This window comes from Pan troglodytes, chromosome X, assembly GCF_028858775.2.
Source record: "Pan troglodytes isolate AG18354 chromosome X, NHGRI_mPanTro3-v2.0_pri, whole genome shotgun sequence".
NCBI lineage: Eukaryota > Metazoa > Chordata > Mammalia > Primates > Hominidae > Pan > Pan troglodytes.
The window spans coordinates 137,463,083-137,488,141 of record NC_072421.2 but is presented as its reverse complement, the minus strand read 5'-3'; the positions used below and the strand labels follow the sequence as shown (position 1 = coordinate 137,488,141).

The 25,059-nt window shown below is 40.1% G+C and overlaps 1 long non-coding RNA gene across 1 annotated transcript; it reads right to left on the bottom strand.

Moving 5' to 3' along the window:
* Positions 1 to 3,943: 3,943 nt before the first annotated feature.
* LOC107971050 (uncharacterized) lies at positions 3,944 to 4,742 on the bottom strand. Its single transcript, XR_010154657.1, has 2 exons — positions 4,533 to 4,742; positions 3,944 to 4,344 (listed from the first exon to the last, which is right to left on the bottom strand). It is a non-coding gene; the product is annotated as an uncharacterized LOC107971050 (long non-coding RNA).
* Between the last annotated feature and the right edge of the window lie 20,317 nt (positions 4,743 to 25,059).

The window sequence follows — 25,059 nt, the reverse complement described above, 5'->3', positions numbered from 1 at the left end:
GTAGTTTAAAGAGACAACTAGATCTATAAGACCTGTTAAGAAAAGCAACAGTCCGTTCTCCACATGTATCCCAGAACTTAAAGTTAAATAATTTTTTTTTAAGAGAAATTCTGGCCCCGTGATGGCAAAAAAAAAAAAAAAAAGAAAAGAAAAGCAACAGTCCTTTCTTGTATTCTGCTCCCCAGATGCAACCACTTTCAGTTAGTTCTTTGAGCTGATTATATTTCTATTTACAGCTACTTCTCCAAATTCCATGCTTGCATGAAAAGGGCTTGGGTTTACAGCTTGAAGCATTTTTTAGATTGAGTTTACGCTACGGGAGATAGGAGTTAGCCTCTGTACCTGTCTCTCTCTCTGCTTCTCTCTTACACACACATCCCACGACCCATCCATATGCTCTCAATATAGTTACACTTTTAGATCAATATTCAATGTTAACATTATTATGATTATGTAGACACAATAGTCAACTTAGGCATGAAGTACATTATGATTATTTTCCATCTCCTTCACATTTTTCCCTAGCATTTTTAAAACTTACTTGATTTTCTATGTACTTACCACCAAAACAACCCCAAACTCTCCTCCTGGCAATTTCATCTTCTTGAAGAAATCTCTCCCAGAACTTTCAGGACTGCTGGAATCTGAACTCATTGCTCTAGGCCTGCTGAACAGCTGTGATCTAGAGATCTCTTTTTACCATCATCCTAGAGATTTTTTTTTTTTTTTTTTTTTTTGAGACAGAGTCTCGCTCTGTCTCCCAGGCTGGAGTGCAGTGGCAAGATCTCGGCTTACTGCAACCTCCACCTCCCGGACTCAAGTGATTCTTCTGCCTCAGCCTCGCGGTTAGCTGGGATTATAAGCACCTGCCACCATGCCTGGCTCATTTTTGTATTTTTAGTAGACATGGTTTTTCACCCTGTCGGCCAGGCTGGTCTCAAACTCCTGACCACAAGTAATCCACCTGCCTTGGTCTCTCAAAGTGCTGGGATTGCGGCATGAGCCATGGCGCCCAGCTCATCCTAGAGATTTTCTTTGCATCTCTCTTATGTTGAATTCTTGATTGCTTAGATCCACATCTTCTACTTTTTGGGCCTACACTCCCATTTGAGTGTAGCCCACTCTCCAATAGTTGCCTAAGAAAGGGTGTGCAGTAAACTCTATATTTTATTTCCCAAGAATGGCCACAGAGATATGTTCTGTCCAACATATTTCTCCAGAATCTTGCCACTTCTCTGTGCAGAGGTAGACTCTGTGTTCCCTCCTCTTCAACCTGGGCAGACCATTGAGCATACCTTGACTAACAGAGCATGACAGAAATGATGCCGTGTGGTTTCCAAGTCTAGGCCATAAAAATCAGTAGTTTCTACCTGGCTTTCTCTCAGAATCCTCATCCTTTGAACCCAGCCACCATGCTATGAAGAATCACAGGTCACAGGTAGAGGTCTATGTGGAGAGAATCAAGGACTCCAGCTCTCAATTCTGTCTAAACTCTCAGCCAGCAGCCAATATTAACTGCCAGACACATGAGTGAGCAATCTTGAAGTGGGCCTTTCAGGTCTCAATTGAGACACCCTAACTGATACCACTTGAAACACAAGCCCAGCCTTCCCCATTTAGACCTACTCGAATTTCAGAGTCATTAACAACAACAACAAAATTATTGTTGTTTTTTTAAGCAACTATGACTTAGGGTGGTTTTTATGTAACCAGAACAGAATGAATTGGAGGTAAATATTTTGAAAGCCTGCATATCTAAAAATGTATTTATTCTGTCATAACATTGAAAACATAGTTTGGCTCAGTATAAAATCCTAAGAAAAAATTTATTTTCCATAAATAATATATTAAGACATTCTTCCAGTATCTTCTAGCATCCAGTATTGCTATAAAGAAGTGAAATGCAATTTTCATTTTCATTCCTTCATATGTGATATTTGACTTTTTTTCTCTGAGACAGCATTCAGGATAATTTATTTATCACAAAATTCTGAAATTTCAGATGATAATATGTATATATTCATTCCTTTTGGTGGACACTCATTGGGTTCTTTTAGTCCAAATGGAGACTCCAGTACCTCAGTTCTACGGAAATTTTATATATTACTAAATGATAATTTCATGTTCTTTATTTTCTTTGTTTTCTCTTTCTGGAATCCCTATTATTCAGATGTTAGATCTTTTGGATTGACTTTCTGAAGTTATATTTTTGCTCTTATTTATTTTTCTTTTATTCTACTTCATAGGGAATTTCTTCACTTTGTATTTCAGCATTAGTATTCAATTTTATTTTCAAATGTAATAAAAATGTCTTTATCCCCCCAAATTTTACTCCTTAAATTTAACACTTCGTTTCACTGATTTAGACACCAATAAAAGCAAGTGATTACACAGAATCACAGAGCTGAGGTGGTTGTTCTTTGCCTTTATAATCACATGCTATAATTTTTAATTTCATGTACTTTTAAAGTGTAGACATATGTATCATATATTACTACAGGGACTGCAGTCTGGAAGTATGCTCAAAGCAAGCTCAAACTGAGGTAGGAGGCAGGACTTGACTCCAGAGGCGGGGCTTGGACAGCAGACTGAATTGAGGACTAGCTAAACCAGGTCTAGGGCAGAAGCAGCTTTCCTTAAGCCTTGTCTAGCAACGTGGCATGTCAATTTACCGTTGCCGTGGCAACACCCAGGAGTTACTGCCCCTTTCCATGGCAATGACCTGACAACCTGGAAGTTACCACCCTCATCCTAGAAATTTCTGCATAAATTGCTCCTTAATTGGAATATAATTAAAAGTGGGAATCAATATGAGTGCAGAACTGCCTCTGAGCTGCTATTCTGGGGACACTGCCTATGGGGCAGCCCTGCTCTGCAAGGAGCAGGAGCAGTACCTCTGCTGCTCTCTACACTTCTGCTTCAATTAAAGTTGCTGTTTAACACCACTGGCTTGCCTTTGAATTCTTTCCTGAGTGAAGCCAAGAACCCTCCCACCTAAGCCCCAAGTGTGGGGCTTGCCTGTCCTGCATCAAAACAATTCCAAATTGTTAAGAGCTTACTTTAGAAAGGAACAGCCTATGTCTTGGACCAACTATTTAATAAGGATTTATCCAAATTAACTTCCCTGTAGAATAAAATGATTATTAAAACATAAATATTAAAAATCAGCTAATTTGCACCTTACATTGATTTTATTCAAGCTTAAATTTAACCACAGCAATCTTTCACAACTCAGACCAAAAGAGGATTTGGGGAGAGAAAAATTGAAAACTTGTATCTGCTCCTAGTAAGTAAAAGACTGACTTTTCCTGGGTTTTATTATTCTTATATTAAAATTCTCTGCAGACAATGTTTTTCTTTACGGCCAGCAAGTGGGCAGACCTCTGCCACTGCCCCCACACTTGGCAGGACACTGCTCCATCCTAAGCTACTTAACAAGAAAGTGGCCTAATTAGTGCTGGGTTTGTGGCCTCCAAACTCTACTATTTGTCTATCAGGGTGCTGAGAGTGACTCCTGATAGGATGAGTTTTGGGTCCTCCTGAGGGCCTTTACTTGCTTATAGCATAGTGTGGGGTACAACATACACCACTATGACACGGGTGACCTGGAGGTGGTTTTATTGTCTTTTTGTGGGGTGTGTTATTGCCACACACATCACACATAAAACCCTCCTCCTAAATGGGTTCTGGGAATTTAGACCTTGATGTTGCTACCCACACCTACCCTAAGTACATGTAGAAACGCCAAAGCCCTTTTTCTTCTTGTCTGTGGGGCAAAGTGTTGATTTGTCTTCATTTCTTAGTCCTCACCCACTCCTTATCCCCCGATGGCTAACTGTATACCTGTTGGTCTGGCCCCCAACCGTACAGGACCCCGCCTCTCTCCCTCTTAGCAGTTTTTCTTCCTTAACCCCCTCCCCACTACAGACAAACACCCACATCATCCTTTTACATTGTGCTGATTTTATTGCATTCATCAGCATGGGTGGAACACTGTTGGGCTCAGCTTTGGCCTTTATGTGATTGGTGATTCCCCAGAGTTGCTGTTGCTAGTTGTACGTTTCTGATCCAGGCTCTGCATTTACTGGCAGCAGAGATGGTTACTTGGGATGGTTTGCTTTTGCCAGCGGCTTCTGGGCTTGCTCTTCTGATTTTTATTTTCTGTTGTCTTTTGTGCTTGCTCTTCTGATTTTTATGTTGTGTCTTATTCTGCTTGTGGTGACACGCAAATATTGTTGGTCTCATTGTTATCCTAGGCTTTTTGGAGCAGGAAGGAGGTGATTGAGTTTTTTTTCTTGAATTCCTTTGAAGGGGTTTTTTTACCTTTATGATTTTCTTCTCCACCTGGAAGCACAACACAGTGAGCCAGAAGGACATTGGTTTAGGGGAAGAGAAAGAGGTTGTATAGGAAGGGGAGCTTTATGAATAGGAGTGCAGGCTGAGGAAGGGGGTTGTGCTAGGCAAGGACAGGATAGGGGTCTTGAGAGAATAGAGGGGGAAGAAAAGAAGGAACAAGGATAGGATCATCTGACCTTGCCACTTTTGTTGGTCTTTTGTTGAGAAGAGTTCTTCTTTTCCTTCTTCTCTTTGGTTCTTGGGGTTGGCTTTTTCGTGCTTATAATTGGTTGTTTCATATTTTCTTTAGGCTTCACTGGTGTGTGGGTCTCCTTAGCCATATTTAAGCCTCCCAACGATCTACCCTATGCTCCTGACCTCCTTCTGTATACCCACCCCTGGGTAATGAGGAGCCCTACCCTTCAGCTTTGTTTGGTCAGAATGGGGCACCCCTATCCAATGGTAGTCCTGGGGTGGCTTGGACATCACAAAGCGCTGATACCTCTGTGGGGGTGGTGTTGCTGGGGTGGCCAAAATGTTGTTGGAGAAAGGGGATTTTTCCACCCCAAATACTACCCGAAGGTCCAATTCAAAATGACCTGCTACCCTCATCATTTCCCCATGTTCAATTCTGGTGGGTCACATAGCAGGGAGAAGGTGTTTCCTTAAGGGCATTCCCTACAGCCACCCCCATTCAGTGGTTCATTCTGTTCTCTCCCACCCTTTACCATGACCTACTATTTTGGATGTCTTATCTAAAATCCCTCCAAGGTACAGTGGCCTTATTTAATTCTCAGTCAAAATATGAATCATTCCACTTCCCTCAAACAAATTTCCATTTGTATCTGTTTTGGTATGGTTTGTAAACTAAGACAGGTGTTTTTGTTTTTTTTTTTTTTTGGTTCACATTTCTTTTTTTTTTTCATGATAATATTTTTTTCCTGCATTTTTATTTATTTATTTATTTATTTATTTATTTATTTATTATTATACTTTAAGTTTTAGGGTACATGTGCACATTGTGCAGGTTAGTTACATACGTATACATGTGCCATGCTGGTGTGCTGCACCCACTAACTCGTCATCTAGCATTAGGTATATCTCCCAGTGCTATCCCTCCCCACTCCCCCCACCCCACAACAGTCCCCAGAGTGTGATGTTCCCCTTCTAAAACCATAAAAACCCTAGAAGAAAATCTAGGCATTACCATTCAGGACATAGGCATGGGCAAGGACTTCACGTCTAAAACACCAAAAGCAATGGCAACAAAAGCCAAAATTGACAAATGGGATCTAATTCAACTAAAGAGCTTCTGCACAGCAAAAGAAACTACCATCAGAGTGAACAGGCAACCTACAAAATGGGAGAAAATTTTTGCAACCTACTCATCTGACAAAGGGTTCACATTTCTAAATGGTTGAGAAAAAAAGCAAAAGAATATTTTATGATGTAAAAATTATGTGAAATTGAAATTTCGTTGTTCATAAAACTTTATTAGAACACAGATACACTAATTTAACTGTCAGCTATGGCTGCTTTCACACTACAACAGAGTAGTTGCGACAGAGATTGTATAGCCTGCACCACATAAAGTATTTGCTATCTGTCCTTTTAGAAAAAGAGATTGCCAACTCCTCATCTATTCTGCTCCATTGATCTATTTGCCTATCCTTATGCCAAAACCACATTGTCATGATTAATTTCATGTCATGTCACAATTTTATGCTAAGACATAAAATTAGGTAGCCCAGCTCATTCAACTTTGCTCTTCTTTTACAAGATCATTTCAGCTATTCTAGGTCCCTCATACATTCTTTTTTATTATTATTATGCTTTTAAGTTCTAGGGTACAAGCGCACAACGTGCAGGTTTGATACATAGGTATACATGTGCCATGTTGGTTTGCTGCACCCATTAACTCGTCATTTACATTAGGTATATCTCTTAATGCTATCCCTCCCCTAGCCCCCGACCCCCCAACAGGCCCCAGTGTGTGATGCTCCCCACCCTGTGTCCAAGTGTTCTCATTGTTCAATTCCCATCTATGAGTGAGAACATGCAGTGTTTGGTTTTCTGTCCTTGTGATAGTTTGCTCAGAATGATGGTTTCCAGCTTCATCCATGTCCCTACAAAGGATATGAACTCATCCTTTTTTATGGCTGCATAGTATTCCATGGTGTATATGTGCCACATTTTCTTAATCCAGTCTATCATTGATGGACATTTGGGTTGGTTCCAAGTCTTTGCTATTGTGAATAGTGCTGCAATAAACATACGTGTGCATGTGTCTTTATAGTAGCATGATTCATAATCCTTACCCAGTAACGGGATGGCTGGGTCAAATGGTATTTCTAGTTCTAGATCCTTGAGGAATCCCCACACTGTCTTCCACAATGGTTGAACTAATTTACACTCCCTACGTTCTTAAAAATTTTAGAATCAGCATTTCTATTAATGTCAAAGCCTGTTATGATTTCATTGTGACGGTGTTGAATTTATAAATCAATATAGGGAGAATTGAAATCTTAACAACTTTGTGACCTTCAATTTCTGAACGTATATCTCTTCATTTATTTAGGTGTTTAATTTATGTCTGCAATGTTTTGTAATGTTCAGTTTGTTTAAAATTGGTATTGTTTCCTCCTTAAGTATTTGGTAGTAGTCATCCGTGAAGACATCCATTCCTGAAACTTTCCTTTTGAGAAGCTATTATGTTTTGAATTAACTTTGGTATTTACACTATTCAAAAAGTCCAGTCTAATGTTAGTTTGGAAAATTGTTTTCCATTGCATCTAAATTGTCAAATTTGTTGGCATAAAGTTGTACATAATATTCCCTTCATAGTTTTGAAATGCGTGTAGCATGTGTAGCGATGCAACCTCTATAATTTCTGAAATTGGTAACTTATGTTTTGTGTTTTTTTTCTTGATTACTTTTAGCTAGGCTTTTATGAATTTTATTCCTTTAAAAACTATCTTCAGCTTCCTTGATTTCTGTCTATCATTTTGGCTTTTTCTATTTCAATTATTTCTGTTCCTTATCTTTACTATTTTATTTTTTCTATTCAATTTCAATGTAATTTGTAGCCCCTTCAGGTGAAATCCTATATTATTCACTTCAAACCATTCTTCTTTTCTAATATAAAAATAAAGCTATAAATTTTCCACTTAGGACTGCTTAAGCTGCATCTCACAAAATCTGATATATTGTGTTTTCTTATGCAGTTTGATATATCTTTAATTTCACTTCTAATTTCTTTTTAAACCATGAATTGTTTAGAAGAATGTCCCTAATTTCCAAGTATTGGGGATCTTCTAGATATGTTTTTGCTATTGGTTTCTGATTTAATTTCTTTGTGGTCAGAGAACATATTTCATTATTTAAATATTTTAAAATATATAGAAACTCATTTTATGACCCAGAATTTGGTTTACCTTGGTGTCGGTCAAATTTGGTTGATAGGAGTTTTCAAATACTACATATATCCTTACTAATTTATTTGTCTGCTTCATTTGTCAATAATTAATAGAAGAGAGTTTAAATTTACAGCTGTAATTATGGATTTATCTATTTCTCTTTTAACTTTGTAAAATTTTGCTTCATGTATTTTGAAGCTCCGTTATTTCTTCCGTACTCATCTACTGTTTGCATTGCATATCTCCTCCATCCTGGTACTTTCAACCTAGCTGTGTTTTGTATTTTAAGTGCATTATTTGTTAAGAGCATATAATTGGATATTGATTTTTAAATCAAGTTCATCAACCTCTGTCTTTTGTTGGAGTGTTTAATACATTTATATTTAGTGGGATTATTGACATGGCTGTGTTTAAGTGTACCCACTTTCTTTTTGTTTTCTATTTGGTCTCTCTGTTATTTGTTATATATATCCTTCTTTCATGTCTTCTTTTGGGTTGAGGGGGTTTTTTTGTATTTTATTCTGTTTTCTCCATTGGCTTTTTAATAATAGCTTTTTATATTATTATTTTTTATTTGTTGTGTGGACTACAATATGCATCCTTATCTTGTTACATTCAACACAGAATTAATGGAAGCTCTAGCCAGATAAATCAGGCAAGAGAAAGAAAGAAAAGGCATCCAAATAGGAAGAGAAGTCAAGCTATCTCTCTACACAGACAATGTGATTCTATACCTAGAAAACCCTAAAGAGTACACCAAAAGGCTCCTAGAACTGATGAATGACTTCAGTAAAGTTCCAGGATACAAAAATCATTATAAAAAATCAGTACCATTCCTATACACAAATAATGGTCAAGCTGACAGCCAAATCAAGAAGTAATCCCGTTTACAATAGCCACAAAAAAAATTACTTAGGAATACATCTAACCAAGAAGATGAAAGAGCTCTACAAGGAGAACTACAAAACACTACTGAAAGAAATTATAGATGACACAAACAAATGGAAAAACATTCCTTGCTCATGAATTGGAAGAATCAATATCATTCAAATGGACATACTGCCCAAAGCAATCTACAGATTCAGCATTATTCCCGTGAAACGACCAACATCACTTTTCACAGAATTGGAAAGAAACTATTCTAAAATTCATATGGAACCAAAAAGAGCCAGAATAGCCAAAGGACTTCTAGGCAAAAAGAACAAAGCTGGAGGCATCACACTACCTGACTTCAAACTATACTACAAAGCTACAGTGACCAAAACAGCATGATACTGGTAGAAAAACACACATAAACCAATGGAACAGAATAGAGAGCTGAGAAATAAACCCACACACCAACAGCCATCTGATCTTTGACAAAGTCAATAAAAGTTAGCAGTGAGGAAACAGTAGTCTTCAATAAATGGTGCTGGGATAGCTGGCTAGACATATGCAGAAGAATAAAACTGGACCCCTACCTTTCACCATATAAAAAAGTAACTCAAGGTGGATTAAAGATTTAAATGTAAGACTTCAAACTTTAAGAATCCTAGAAGAAAACCTAGGAAACACAACTCTGGACATCAGCCTTGGGAAAGAATTTATAGCTAGATCCTCAAAAGCAATTGTGACAACAAGAAAAATTGAAGTGAGTCACGCCTCTGTCACCCTGGAGTAACCACATTGGTGCGTTCTCTGAGGCTTCTCCATCTCATTGTGAGGCTACTGGGAACAAGGCTTTATCAGGGTTTATGAGAGCAAAGTAGACCTGTGATCAAGATGGTCAACTAGACACAGCCAGGGGGAACATCTGCCACTGAGGGATTGGGACATTGGGAAGACTGGTGCACTCTTAGCAGATCTTCAAAGGGAAGGCATTGAAAGCGGTTGTAGGGAAGACACAGATGTCGGGCGGAAGAGGGAGGAAGCTGGGAACCCTGCACGGGGCTACCATGCACCAGGACTCATTCCTAGCCCCCAACAACTTCTGGGGAAGGGGTGAGTTGAAGAAGCAAAGAGCAACCTGCTCTAACCATGGGCCTTTGGAATCCTGGCCAGAGGAGTCCCCATGACCACTGTGGACACTTGAGTTGGCAAAGACGGCTGCTTACAGAAGTGGTCAGGGCAGAGTTCCAGCCAGTGTGGAGCCCAGAGGGTTTCATGCAGGAGCATCTGTAGTGGAGCACAGCCAGGGACACCCATTCCCTTAGGCTCAACTTACTCCTATAGGAGACTTAGCCCTAGAGGAATTGTCACACATGAACTCTGCAGGGTGGTCTTGGCCATGAGATGGGACTGGTCCAACCTGAACACCCCTCAGCCTGCTGGACTCTCCCTGGGTGCTTGCAGTGCAGCCTCAGGTGCCCAAAAGGGGTGTTCCTCTTGGTGGCCTGCATCATAGCTCCTGTGCTGGCAGACCACACCTGACAAGCAGAGAGCTCCAGCAGAGCAGCCTCCACAGACACATATCAGCCTGCACATGCTCTCCTTCCACTGCAGCCTCCCCAGTGCTACCTTGCCTGCAGATACTAGCCCATGGCCACCTCCCAAATCACTTTGCTGGCATGTGTGTGCACAGGCAGATGTGCACCCTGCCATGCCACTTCTGCCAGCCCCTGCCATTCCCATCGAAGTTTTGGAGGGCATGGAGCCCCTTAGCCTTACCTGCCACCAGCACCCTGCCCCTGTGTTGACGCTGCTGCTGCCAGAAACTAGGCAAAGAGAACAGAGACCTGCCCTGGCCCTGAGCAGCCACCGCCACCCATAAACACACACAAAGAGCTCACACAGTCCTGTGGCCACCAGGGCCCCACCACTATGCTAAAACTGTCACCAGCACAAACATACACAAAGATGCCAGTGGGGCCCCCTGCTTCCCCACGACATGCTGCCAATGCTGCTGCTGCAAATGCCCACATGACAACCAGCATCCTGGCACCTGCTAGCACCTCACTGCAGCTGAAAAGTGGACACCTTATCATGCTGCCACTGATGCCACTCCTGCCATGGGCGAACAAAGATAAATCATGCTGCCACTGCCCTAGGAAGTACTTTGGTTGGCACCGCCCATTGGACTGTTGTGACTAGTGCTCTAGGAGCACCTTGGCCCCTCTAGTGCAGCAAGTTCCTAAACTTAAGTGGCCAGAGAACAAAGCCAGGGCCTGATACTAGTCCTCCAGAGTTAGGACACGCAGTCTAGGAGTCCTGAGCTAAGCCTTAGCCCCCTAAAATCGTCCAGAAATGAATCCAGTTGACTGAAAAAACTTATGCCACAATCAAACCCCTAAGGTCATGAAATAGCATAAAAGGTGGAAAAAAATCCAAAAATAGCAACTTCAAAGATTGAAGGAAAATCAGCCCACAAAGATGAGAAAGAGCAATTGCCAAAAGTGTGACATTTCAAAAAGCCAGAGTGTCTTCTTTCCTCCAAACGACCACATTAGTTCCCCAGCAATGTTTCTTAAAGAGATGGAAATGACTGAAATGACAGAAATAGCATTCAGAATATTGATAGGAACAAAGATCATCAAGATTCAGGAGAACATTGAAACCCAATTCAAGAAAGCTAAGAATCACAATAAAATGATGCAGGAGCTGACAGACAAAATAGCCAGTATTGAAAGGAACATAACTGACTGATTCAGCTGAAAAACACACTACAAGAATTTCATAATGCAATTGTAAGTATTAACAGCAGAATAGACCAAGCCGAGGAAAGAATCTTAGAGCGTGAAGACTGCCTTTCTGAAATGACAGTCAGAGAAAAATAAAAAAACAAGAATGGAAAGGAATGGAAAAAAACCTCTGAGAAATATGGGATTATGTAAACAGACCAAATCTGTAACTCATTGGCATCCCTGAAAGAGATAGGGAGAATGGAAACAATTTGGAAAACTTATTTCAGGTTATCATCCATGAGAAATTCTGCAACCTAGTTAGAGAGGCCAACATTAAAATTAAGCTAATACAGAGAACTTTAGCAAGATACTTCACTAGAAGATCATCTCCAAGACATAATTATCAGATTCTCCAAGATCAGATGAAAGAAAAAGTCTGTTAAAGGCAGCTGGAGAGAAACGCCAGGTCAGCTGCAGAGGGAAGCCCATCAGACTAACAGCAGACCTCTCAGCAGAAACCTTTCAAGCCAAAAGAGATTGGGGGCCTGTATTTAACATTCTTATAGAAAAGAAATTCCAACAGAGAATTTCATATACAGCCAAACTAAACTTCATAAGCAAATGAGAAATAAGATCCTTTTTGGACAAGCAAATGCTGAGGGAATTTGTTACCACCATACCCGCCTTTTTAGAGCTCCTGAAAGAAGCAATAAATATGGAAAGGAAAGACCATTACCAGCCACTACAAAAACACTTAAGTACACGGGCCACTGACACTGTAAAGCAACCACACGAACAAGTTGGCATTATAACCAGCTAACAACATGATGACAGGATCAAATCCACACATATCGATACTAACCTTGAGTATAAAGAGGCTAAATGCTCCAGTTAAAAGTCACAGAGTCTCAAGCTGGATAAAGAAGCAAGACCTGATGGTAGGTATGCTGTCTTCAAGAGACCCATCTCATATGCTAGTTTAAAGTCTGTTTTGTCTGAGATTGTGAGCCCTGCTTTTTTGTGGTTTCCATTTGCTTGGTAGATTTCCTCCAACCCTTTATTTTGAGCCTGTGGGTGTTCTTGCATGTGAGAGTTTCTATTTCTTCCTGATGTAATCTAGGAGGGTTATAAATTTGTCCACCTCCTCTAGATTTTCTAGTTTGTGCACATAAAGGTTTTCATAGTAGCCTTGAATGATCTTTTGTATTTCTGTGGCACCAGTTATAATACCTCTTGTTTCATTTCTAATTGAGCTTATTGGGATTTTCTCTTCTCTTCTTGGCTAATCTCACTAATGATCTATTAATTTTGTTTATCTCTTCAAATCAACTTTTTGTTTCATTTATCTTTTGTATTTTTCTTTTTGTTTAAATTTCATGTAGTTATGCTCTGATCTTTATTATTTCTTTTCTTCTGCTGGGTTTGGGTTTGGCTTGTTCTTGTTTCTCTAGTTCCTTGAGGTGTGACCTTAGATCGTCTATTTGTGCTCTTTCAGATTTTCTGATGTAGACATTTAATGCTATGAACTTTCCTCTTAGCACTGCTTTTGCTGTATCTCAGATGTTTTGATAAGTTGTGTCACCATTATCATTCAGTTTAATGAAATTTTAAATTTCCATCTTGATTTCATTGTTGACCCAAAGATCATTCAGGAGTAGATTATTTAATTTCCATGTATTTTTATAGTTTTGAGGATTCCTTTTGGAGTTAATTTCCAATTTTATTCCATTGTGGTCTGATAGGATACTTGATATAATTCTGATTTTCTTAAATTTATTGAGACTTGTTTTGTGATCTACTGTATGGTCTATCTTGGAGAATGTTTTATATGCTGATGAAAATAACATATTATCTGCAGTTCTTAGGTAGAATGTTTTCTAAATATCTGTTAAGTCCACTTTTTCTAGTGTATTGTTTAAGTCCATTGTTTCTTTGCTGATTTTCTGCTTTGATGGCATGTCTAGTACTGTCAGTGGAGTACTGAGTTCCCCCACTATTATTGTGTTGCTGGTAGGCTGTGGAGAAAAGAGAATGCATATACATTGTTGGTGGGAGTGTAAATTAGTTTAGCTACTGTGGAATAATTTTAGAGATTTCTCAGAGAACTTAAAACAGAACTACCATTCAACCCAGCAATTATACTACCAAAAACATATGCACTCAAATGTTTATCACAGCACCATTCACAATAGCAAAGAGGTGGAATCAACTCAGGTGCTCATCAATGGTGGATTGGATCAAGAAAATGTGGTACACATATGCCATGTAATACTATACAACCATAAAAAAGAGTAAAATCATGTCCTTTGCAGCAACATGGAGGCAGCTGGAGGCCATTATCCTAAGTGAATTAATGCAGGAACAGAAAACCAAATGCCACGTGATCTCACAAGTGGGAGCTAAACATTGGGTACTCATGAACATAAAAATGGCAACAGTAGATACTGAGGACCACTAGAGGGGGAGGGAGAAGGGCAACTGTTGAAAAACTAACTACTGGGTAGTATGCCCTCTACCTGGATGATGGGATCAATCATACCCTAAACCTGAGCCTCATGTGCTATAGCCATGTAATAAACCTGCACATGTTCCCCCTGAATGTAAAATAAAAGTCGAAGTTATAACAAACAAATAACATACCATTTATGTATAATAATAGTAAAATTATGTCATGATGTTTACACCCTTCCTGCTTTTAGTGCTATCATTGTTTTATGTTTTATGTTTTACTTTTACTTATGATATAACACCTCAAATATGTTGCTGTTATTACATGATTTCAACATTCAATTGCCCTTTAAAAATTTAAAGGAAAAAATGTGTTATATTTTACTACCTATTTAGAATTTCCAGTGCTCTTCATTTATTACCTTATGTCTGAATTTCCATCCTGTTTTATCATTTTCACACATTTTCCTTAGCATTTTCATAGATTAGATACGCTGGCAACACAATTTGCCTTTATGTTTACAAGATTTTTTACTGGACATAGATTTGTACATTGACAGGTTTTTTGAAATCACTGTATCACCAGCATCTGGCACGATTCCTGACACACGTAGTGAAGTCATTCCTTAAACACAAGATACATCCTAAAATCAACATGTAAAATGAAAATCATCTGGTCAAATGACTTTGCGTAATGCCTTAGGAAGGTGCGACATTGAAGAATGACATTCTTTTCTCAGAACGTTCAGCACTGCCAGCTTCTCCTCCAGTGTAGGAGCAGATGACTGGGTTGTTCCTTTTGTTTGACCCTCAGATTAAGTAACTGGCTTGCACTCGTGGCTGACCACACTACATGCAAAATATGTATCTAAACAAAAGAATGACGTTCAGCAAAGTGAGGTGTTCACACTATGAGACGAAAGAACAAATTCGTGCCTTTCATCTCACACTCAACCCAGGGTATATATTAACTGAATATAATGGTGGGATAATTTGCCTGTACTATTTAAACAATTTTCTCCTAATGTGTATAGCTGAATTCATGTAAATGAAATATGTCTATGAATGCCAATGTCAAAAAGTTTCTTTGCGTGACTTAATTAATGCTGTTCTCTCTACTTAAATATCTTCCTTTTGTCTCTGCCTATCAAAACCATATACATCTTCACAGCCAAGCTGATGAACCACTTATTCTCCCCAGCAGGCTAATTATTTCATTTATGATGTGTCTACTCTGCAGCACATAATGCAAAACACTTTATACTCTTTGCCCTCCTTTAATCCTCACACCAACTCCATGAGGTAGGAATAATGAATGTTCTTCCCATTTTAAGGATGACACTGAGATGTAGAGTGTTTAACTATCTTGCCCAAGATAGGTGTCATCTACCTTGTTCACTGCTGTCTCCCTAGTGCCAAGAACAGTGTCTTAACAAAAATCTGTTGACTGGGTAGAATGGCTGTCAAATTCTTGACCTGTTTCAACTCACAACCCTAACCATGCTTTCTTAGTCTATCATTCGCATATTGGTCCCAGCCAATATTATATTAATATTATAGATCTTTATTTGTTTTACATTTGTATTACAAAATCTGTAGGTATCTTAAATATTTTTCCAAAGTGCACCTGCCATTTGAGAGTCTGATATGCTTCTCCTTCCTCATAGCCCCCGTAAGATGTAGGGTCTGTACCACCCACATGGCACTTAATAAGATATTGCTTTGCATTGTAGGTACTTGCTGTCATACCAGACTCCTATTAACTTCAACAGGGATGGCGCCGGGTTCAAGAGGCTGAAGAAGAGACCCAGAGCCAGCAAATGAGACATAGGGTTTCATTAGCAGGAAACTTATATGCAGGGATGGTCCGGTGGTGCTGGACTGGACGGAAGAAGCACCTTACATACAGGGAAAGTCCAGTGGTGGCGGGCTGAGCAGGACAACCACAACGGCTTACAAAAAGCAATCAGTTTATATAAGATATTCACTTAGCACCCTCCCCCTAACAACCTCCACCAAGCAAATTTGATTTAACCCAAAACAAAGGGCCTCACTCCCTTCTGCATTCCACTGGATGGCCAGGGGTCAGATGTTCCTCCTGGATTTATAGACAAGGAATGTATCTCCCAGTTGGCCATTTCTGTATTCCTCAGCTCAGAACTCACACTCAGGTGCATCTGCCATATAGGGTAATTCTCAGGTTATGCTTAAGTTTAATTTCACTTCCAGGTGTGTCTACCATACACTTGCATACACATCTCTACTGCTGTAGGAGGATAGATGCTCACTGACCGGTGTCATTCTCTGAAGTATTCATTAATGGAGTTTTGTTTAACATTGATTGATTGATTTTAAGTTGAAATATCATAATTATATGTATTTGTCATATATAACATGTTTTGAAATATGTACGAATTTGGGAATGTGGCTAAATTGAGCTAATTAACATATGCATTACCTCACATACTTATTATTTTGTGGTGAGAACACTTAAAATCTACTCTCTTAGCAATTTTTAAGAATACAATACATTGTTATTAACCATAGTCGCCATGTTGTACAATAGATCTATTGAACTTATTCTTCTAACTGAAATTTTCTATTTGGACCCTAGTCTTGACAAGGTAAACGACTAGAGTTAATTGCCCTTCTGCTGACATGGTCAAGACCTTGACAATCTAGACCAAAGCAGATGTCTAAGACTTGCAGACTCCTGGTTTCCATCATATTAGTGTCCTCTTGCCCATACTGGCAGGAATTGGCTAACTGGTAACTATGCCTCAGTCAGTCTAATCAGGTGAGACCGTTTTCTTTAGCAACTGGCAACTTCTGAAACATCAGAGATTTACAAAATGTATTTTACTGCTGACTAAATATGCAAATCAGGAGATAGAAGGGTGACTATCTAAATATTGATGTGATTTACTTAGATCTTAAGATACTAATGATTTATACATGTCTGCCATGTGGCTTCATGGAACCCTTGGATCATTCTGAAGTTCTGGACTAGGAACATGTTTAGCTTTTAACCAGATAAAGAGATGCAATGATAATCATCAACCACAAATGCATCTATTTTAATAAGCAGGGTTATGGTGAGGTTTGCAAATGCAGAAGTCACAGTAAGAAGAGATCATACAGTAAAAGATCCAAGTTCAGAAAACTACCAATGGCAAAATCTAAACTAGGTAAAAATGCCTAAACTAGACTTCTAAGAGAATTTTTCCATGGGCTGTACCTGTATTATCCTTAGCCAATCATTTTGATCACTACAGTGAGGCTTCAGGAGGGGTGGGTGGGGAGACAAATTTTGGCATTATGTACTAAGTGCTTACTGAATGCCAAGTTCTTTAAGTGGATTATCTCATTTAATTATTACAACTCAGGATGAAGATACTGTTATTATCACCATCTTATGGAAGAGGAAACTGAGGCTCACACAGATCCTGATTTGTTTATGATCATAGCCTATAAGGGCAGAGCTTAGATTTGAATCCAGATCTGACTCCATGTCCTGTGCTCATTTTGCTATACCACACTGCCACTCCGTGGTCTCCTATTAACCTATGATAATAATAGCAATGTTTATTGGGAACTAAAAGAGCAAAACAATTGAAAATCTGGGCTCGTGCTTTATAAATAATAGTTACCATTCATTGAGCGCTAGGCATGGTAATAAGGGCTTTACATATAATAGCTCATTTAATCATCAAAACCACTCTACGACGTAGGCATTATTATTATATTCACATTTTACAGATGAGGGAACTAAAGCTCAGAGGGGTTAAATGACTGGCCCATAGTTCGCTAGAAAGTTTCAGGGCCAGATTTCAAACCTGTCAGTTACCAGAGCTAGAGTCGTTATACCTCCAGTTCAAACCTGAATGTGCATAAGAATCACCTAATGAGGCTATGAAAATATATATTTCTTAGCCCCATCCCTGACAGTCTGAATAAGTAGGTCTTTTAAAGAAGTTTCCAGTATTTTATTGAGGATTTTTGCATCAATGTTCATCAGTGATATTGGCCTGAAATTTTCTTCTTTTCTTGTGTCTCTGCCAGGTTTTGGAATCAGGATGATGCTGGCCTCATAAAATGAGTTAGGAAGGAGTCCCTCTTTTTCTATTGTTTGGAATAGTTTCAGAAGGAATGGTACCAGCTCCTATTTGTACCTCTGGTAGAATTTGGCTGTGAATCCGTCTGGTCCTGGGCTTTTTTTGGTTGTTAGGCTATTAATTACTGCCTCAATTTCAGAACTTGTTACTGGTCTATTCAGGGATTTGACTTCTTCCTGGTTTAGTCTTGGGAGGGTGTATGTGTCCAGGAATGCATCCATTTCTTCTAGACTTTCTAGTTTATTTGCATAATGGCGTTTATAGTCTCTGATGGTAGTTTGTATTTCTGTGGGATCAGCGGTGATATCCCTTTTGTCATTTTTTATGGTGTCTATTTGATTCTTCTCTCTTTTCTTCTTTATTAGTCTGGCTAGCATTCTATCTATTTTTTTAATCTTTTCAAAAAACCAGCTCCTGGATTCATTGATTTTTTGAAGGGTTTTTTGTGCCTCTATCTCTTTCAGTTCCTTTCTGACCATAGTTATTTCTTGTCTTCTGCTAGCTTTTGAATTTGTTTGCTCTTGCTTCTCTAGTTCTTTTCATTGTGATGTTAGGGTGTCGATTTTGGATCTTTCCCACTTTCTCAATGTGGGCATTTAGTGCTATAAATTTCCCTCTAAACACTGCTTTAGCTGTGTCCCAGAAAGTCTGGTACATTGTCTCTAGTCTCATTGGTTTCAAAGAACTTCATTATTTCTGCCTTAATTTCATTATTTACCCAGTACTCACTCAGGAGCAGGTTGTTCAGTTTCCATGTAGTTGTGCAGTTTTGAGTGAGTTTCTTAATCCTGAGTTCTAATTTGATTGCAGTGTGGTCTGAGAGGCTGTTTGTTATGATTTCCATTCTTTTGCATTTGCTGAGGAGTGTTTTACTTCAAATTATGTGGTTGATTTTAGAATAAGTGCTATGTGGTGCTGAGAAGAATGTATATACTATTGATTTGGGGTGGAGAGTTCTGTAGATGTCTGTTAGGTCTGCTTGGTCCAGAGCTGAGTTCAACTCGTGAATATCCTTGTTAATTTTCTGTCTCATTGATCTGTCTACTATTGACAGTGGGGTGTTAAAGTCTCCCACTATTATTGTGTGGGAGTCTAAGTCTCTTTGTAGGTCTCCAAGAACGTGTTGTATGAATCCAGGTGCTCCTGTATTGGGTGCATATATATTTAGGATAGTTAGCTCTTCTTGTTGAATTGATTGGTGACCAAAAAATCCCTCAGCATTTGCTTGTCTGGAAAGGATTTTATTTCTCCTTCATTTATGAAACTTAGTTTGGCTGGATATGAAATTCTGGGTTGAAAATTCTTTTCTTTAAGAATATTGAATATTGGCTCCCACTCTCTTCTGGCTTGTAGGGTTTCTGCAGAGAGATCCGCTATTAGTCTGATGGGTTTCCCTTTGTGGGTAACCCAACCTTTCTCTCTGGCTGCCCTTAACATTTTTTCCTTCATTTCAACCTTGGTGAATCTGACGATTATGTGTCTTGGGGTTGCTCTTCTCGAGGAGTATCTTTGTGGTGTTCTCTGTATTTCCTGAATTTGAAAGTTGGCCTGTCTTGCTAGGTTTGTGAAGTTCTCCTGGATAATACCCTGAAGTGTGTTTTCCAACTTGGTTCCATTCTCCCTGTCACTTTCATGTATACTAATCAATTGTAGGTTGGTCTTTTCACATAGTCCCATATTTCTTGGAGGCTTTGTTCATTCCTTTTCATTTTTTTTCTCTAATCTTGTCTTCACACCTCATTTCAGAAAGCTGAACTTCAATCTCTGATATCCTTTCTTCCGCTTGATTGATTCAGCTGTTGATACTTGTATATGCATCATGAAGTTCTCGTGCTATGTTTTTCAGCTCCTCCAGGTCATTTATGTTCTTCTCTAAACTGGTTATTCTAGTTAGCAGTTCCTGTAACCTTTTGTCGAGGTTCTGAGCTTCCTTGTATTTGGTTAGAACATGCTCCTTTAGCTCAGAGGAGTTTGTTATTTGTAGCCACCTTCTGAAGCCCACTTCTGTCAATTCGTCAAACTCATTGTCTGTCGAGTTTTGTGGCCTTGCTGGGGAGGAGTTGTGATCATTTGGAGGAGAAGAGTAATTCTGGTTTTTGAAATTTTCACCCTTTTTGCGCTGGGTTTTCCTCATCCTCATGGATTTATCTACCTTTTATCTTTGAGGTTGATGACCTTTGGATGGGGTTTCTGTGTGGGGATTCTTTTTGTTGATGTTGATATTATTGCTTTCTGTTTGTAAGTTTTTATTCTAACAGTCAGGCCCCTCTTCTGCAGGTCTGCTGCAGTTTGCTGTAGGTCCACTCCAGACCCTATTTGCCGGGGTATCACCAGCGGAGGCTGCAGAACAGCAAAGATTGCTGCCTGCTCCTTCCTCTGGAAGCTTTGTCCCAGAGGGGCACCGGCCTGATGCCAGCCGGAGCTCTCCTGTATTAGGTGTTTGTCAACCCCTCCTGGGAGGTCTCTCCCAGTCAGGAGGCACAGTGGTCATGGATCCACTTGAGGAGGCCGTCTGTCCCTTAGCAGAGCTCGAGCGCTGTCCCGGTAAAACCCTCTTTGTCAGGATCAGCTGCTCTCTTCAGAGCTGGCAGGCAGGAACATTTAAGTCTGCTGAAGCTGCATCTACAGTTGCCCTTTCCCTCAGGTGCTCTGTCCCAGGGAGATGGGAGTTATATCTATAAGCCCCTGACTGGGGCTGCTGCATTTCTTTCAGATATGCCCTGCCCAGTGAAGAGGAATCTAGAGAGGCAGTCTGGCCACAGCCACTTTGCAGTGCTGTGTTGAGTTCTGCCCAGTCCTTAGCACTGTGAGGGGAAAACCGCCTACTCAAGCCTCAGTAATGGCGGACACCCCTCCCCCGACCAAGCTCGATCATCCCAGGTCTACTTCAGACTGCTGTGCTGGCAGTGAGAATTTCAAGCCAGTGGTTCTTAGCTTGCTGGGCTCTGTGGGAGTGGGACCCGCTGAGCAAGACCACTTTACTCCCTGGCTTCAGCCCCCTTTCCAAGGGAGTAAACGGTTCTATCCCACTGGGGTTCCAGGCGCCACTGGGGTATGAAAAAGAAAAACTCCTGCAGCTAGTTCGGTGTCTGCCCAAACAGCTGCCCAGTTTTTTTCTTGAAACCCAGGGCCCTGGTGGTGTAGGCACACGAGGGAATCTCCTGGTCTGCAGATTGCAAAAACCATGAGAAAAGCGTAGTATGTGGGTGAGATAGCAAAATCCCTCACAGCTTTCCTTGGTTGGGAAAGGGAGGCTCCCCTGCCCCTTGCACTTCCCAGGTCAGGCGATGCCCCACCCTGCTTCTGCTTGCCCTCCCTGGGTTGCACCCACTGCCTAACCAGTCCCAATGAGATGAACAGCGTACCTCAGTTGGATATGAAGAAATCACCTGCCTTTTGCATTGGTCTTGTTGGGAGTTGCAGACCAGAGCTGTTCCTAGTCGGCCATCTTCTGCTTGTTTATTTCAGCAGTGAATCCATATGGGTCTGCAGCAACATCAATTCTTGCCTTCCACTCCTGCCCTAAAACTTGCCTCAGTCTCTTTTTCTGCCTTATGCCCCTCAGTCAGATTCTCAACATCGATGCAAAAATCCTCAATAAAATACTGGCAAACCAAATCCAGCAGCACATCAAAAAGCTTATCCACCATGATCAAGTCGGCTTCATACCTGGGATGTGAGGCTGGTTCAACATATGCAAATCAATAAACGTAACCCATCACATAAACAGAATCCATGACATAAACAGAACCAATGGCAGAAACCACATGATTATCTCAATAGATGCAGAAAAAGGCCTTTGATAAAATTCAACACACCTTCATGCTAAAAACTCTCAAAAAACTAGGTACTGATGGAACGTATCTCAAAATAATAAGAACTATTTATGACAAACCCACAGCCAATATTATACTGAATGGGCAAAAGCTGGAAGCATTCCCTTTGAAAACCGGCACAAGACAAGGATGCCCTCTCTCACTACTCCTATTCAACATAGTATTGGAAGTTCTGGCCAGGGCACTTAGGCAAGAGAAAGAAATAAAGGGCATTCAAATAGTAAGAGAGAAGGTCAAATTGTCTCTATTTGCAGATGAAATGATTGCATATTTAGAAAACCCAATCGTCTCAGCCCAAAAATTCCTTAAGCTGGTAAACAACTTCAGCAAAGTCTCAGGATACAAAATTCTTGTGCAAAAATCACAAGAATTCCTATACACCAATAATAGACAGAGTGCCAAATCATGAGTTAACTCAGATTCACAATTGCTACAAAGAAAATAAAATACCTAGGAATACAACTTACAAGGGATGTGAAGGACCTCTTCAAGGAGAACTACAAACCACTGCTCGAGGAAATGAGAGGACACAGACAAATGGAAGAACATTCCATGCTCATGGGTAAAAAAATCAATATCGTGAAAATGGTCATACTGCCCAAAGTAATTTATAGATTCGATGCTATTCTCATCAAGCTACCACTGACTTTCTTCACAGAACTAGAAGAAAACTACTTTAAATTTCATATGGAACCAAAATAGAGCCCATATAGCCAAGACAATCCTAAGCAAAAAGAACAAAGCTGGAGGCATCATGCTACCTGACTTCAAACTATACTACAAGGCTACATTAATTAGCATAGTAATAGCACCATACTGGTACCAAAACAGATCTATAAACCAATGGCACAGAACAGAGGCCTCAGAAATAACACCACACATCTACAACCATCTGATCTTTAACAAACCTGACAAAAACAAGCAATGGGGAAAGGACTCTCTATTTAATAAATGGTGCTGGGAAAACTGGCTAGCCATATGCAGAAAACAGAAACTGGATCCCTTCCTTACACCTTATACAAAAATTAACTCAAGATGGATTAAAGACTAAAACGTAAAACCTAAAACTATAAAAACCCGAGAAGAAAACCTAGGCAATACCATTCAGGATATAGGCATGGACAAAGACCTCATGACTAAAACAGCAAAAGCAATTGCAACAAAAGCCAAAATTGACAAATGGGATCTAGTTAAACTAAAGAGCTTCTGCTCAGAAAAAAAAAAAAAAAATTGTCATCAGAGTGAATAGGCAACCTACAAAATGGGAGAAAATTTTTGCAATCTATTCATTGACAAAGGTCTAATATCCAGAGTCTACAAGGAACTTAAACAAATTTACAAGAAAAAAAAACATCAAAAAGTGGGTGAAGGATATGAACAGACACTTCTCAAAAAGATATTTATGTGCCCAACAAACATATGAAAAAAAAGCTCATCATCACTGGTCATTAGAGAAATGCAAATCAAAACCACTATGAGATACCATCTCACACCAGTTAGAATGGCAGTCATTAAAAAGTCTGGAAACAACAGTTGCTGGCGAGGGGAGGAGAAATAGGAACACTATTATGCTGTTGGTAGGAGTGTAAATTAGTTCAACCATTGTGGAAAACAGTGTGGCAATTCCTCAAGGACCTAGAACCAGAAATACCATTTAACCCAGCAATCCCATTACTGGGTATATACCCAAAGGATTATAAATCATTCTACTATAAAAGCACATGCACACGTATGTTAATTGCAGCACAATTTACAATAGTAAAGACTTGGAATCAATCCAAATGCCCATCAATGATAGACTAGTAAAGAAAATGTGGCACATATACACCATGGAATACTATGCCGTTATGAAAGGGAATGAGTTCATGTCCTTTGCAGAGGACATGGATGAAGCTGGAAACCATCATCCTCAGCAAACTAACACAGGAACAGAAAACCAAATACTGCATGGTCTCACTCATAAGTGAGATCGGAACAATGAGAACACATGGGCACAGGAAGGGAAACATCACACACTGGGGCCTGTTGGGGGGCTGGGGGAAATGGGAGGGAGAGCATTAGGACAAATATCTAATACATGTGGAGCTTAAAACCTAGATGACAGGTTGATAGGTGCAGCAAACCACCATGGCACATGTACACCTACGTAACAAACCTGCACATTCAACATATGTATCCCAGAACTTAAAGTAAAATAAAAATAGGTAAATAAATAAATAATAATATGTGCATTGAAATAATGATAGCAATGCATAATAATGCATTAAATATAATAAGAATCCATGAATCCATACTGATATTAATTAATTAGTTATTGAGTTAATTATTAGAGTAGAAGGAACAGTTCTTCCTTAGAGTAAAATACAAACCAATAAATCTAGAAGAGGCCGGGTGTAGTGGCTCACACTTGTAATCCCAGCACTTTGGGAGGCCGAGGTGGGAGGATCACCTGAGGTCTGGAGTTCAAGACCAGCCTGGCCAACACGGTGAAACCCTGTCTCTACTAAAAATACAAAATTAGCCAGGCGTGGTGGTGTGCACCTGTAATCTCAGCTACTTGAGAGGCTGAGGCAGAGGAATTGCTTGAACCCGGGAGGCGGAGGTTGCAGTGAGCTGAGATGGCGCCATTACACTCCAGCCTAGGCAACAAGAGCGAAACTCTGTCCAAAAAAAAAAAAAAAAAAAAAGACTACAAATTGACTAGATTGGGCTCTCCCATTCTGGAAAGACCTGCAGTTCATCTTTACAGGGATATATATATTTTAGAGACGGAGTCTTGCTCTGTCGCCCAAGCTGGAGTGCAGTGGTGTGATCTCGGCTCACTGCAACCTCCACCTCCCGGGTTCAAGCAATTCTTCTGCCTCAGTCTCTCGAGTAGCTGGGAATACAGGTGCCCGCCCCCATGCCCAGCAGATTTTTTGTATTTTCAGTAGAGATGGGGTTTCACCATGTTGGTCAGGCTGGTCTCAAACTCCAGACCTCAGGTGACCCTCCCACCTCAGCCTCCCAAAGTGCTGGGATTACCAGTGTGAGCCACCATGCCCGGCCTTTTTTTTTTTTTTTTTTCCCCTCAAGACAGAGTCTTGCTCTGTTGCCCAGGTGGAGTGCAGTGGCATGATCTCGGCTCACTGCAACCTCTGACTCCCAGGTTCAAGCAATTCTCCTGCCCCAGCCTCCCTAGTAGCTGGGACTACAGGCTCGAGTCACCACACCCGGCTATCTTTTTTTTGTGTGTGTATTTTTAGAAGAGATGGGGTTTCACCATGTTGGCCCGGCTGGTCTTGAACTCCTGACCTTGTGACCCACCTGC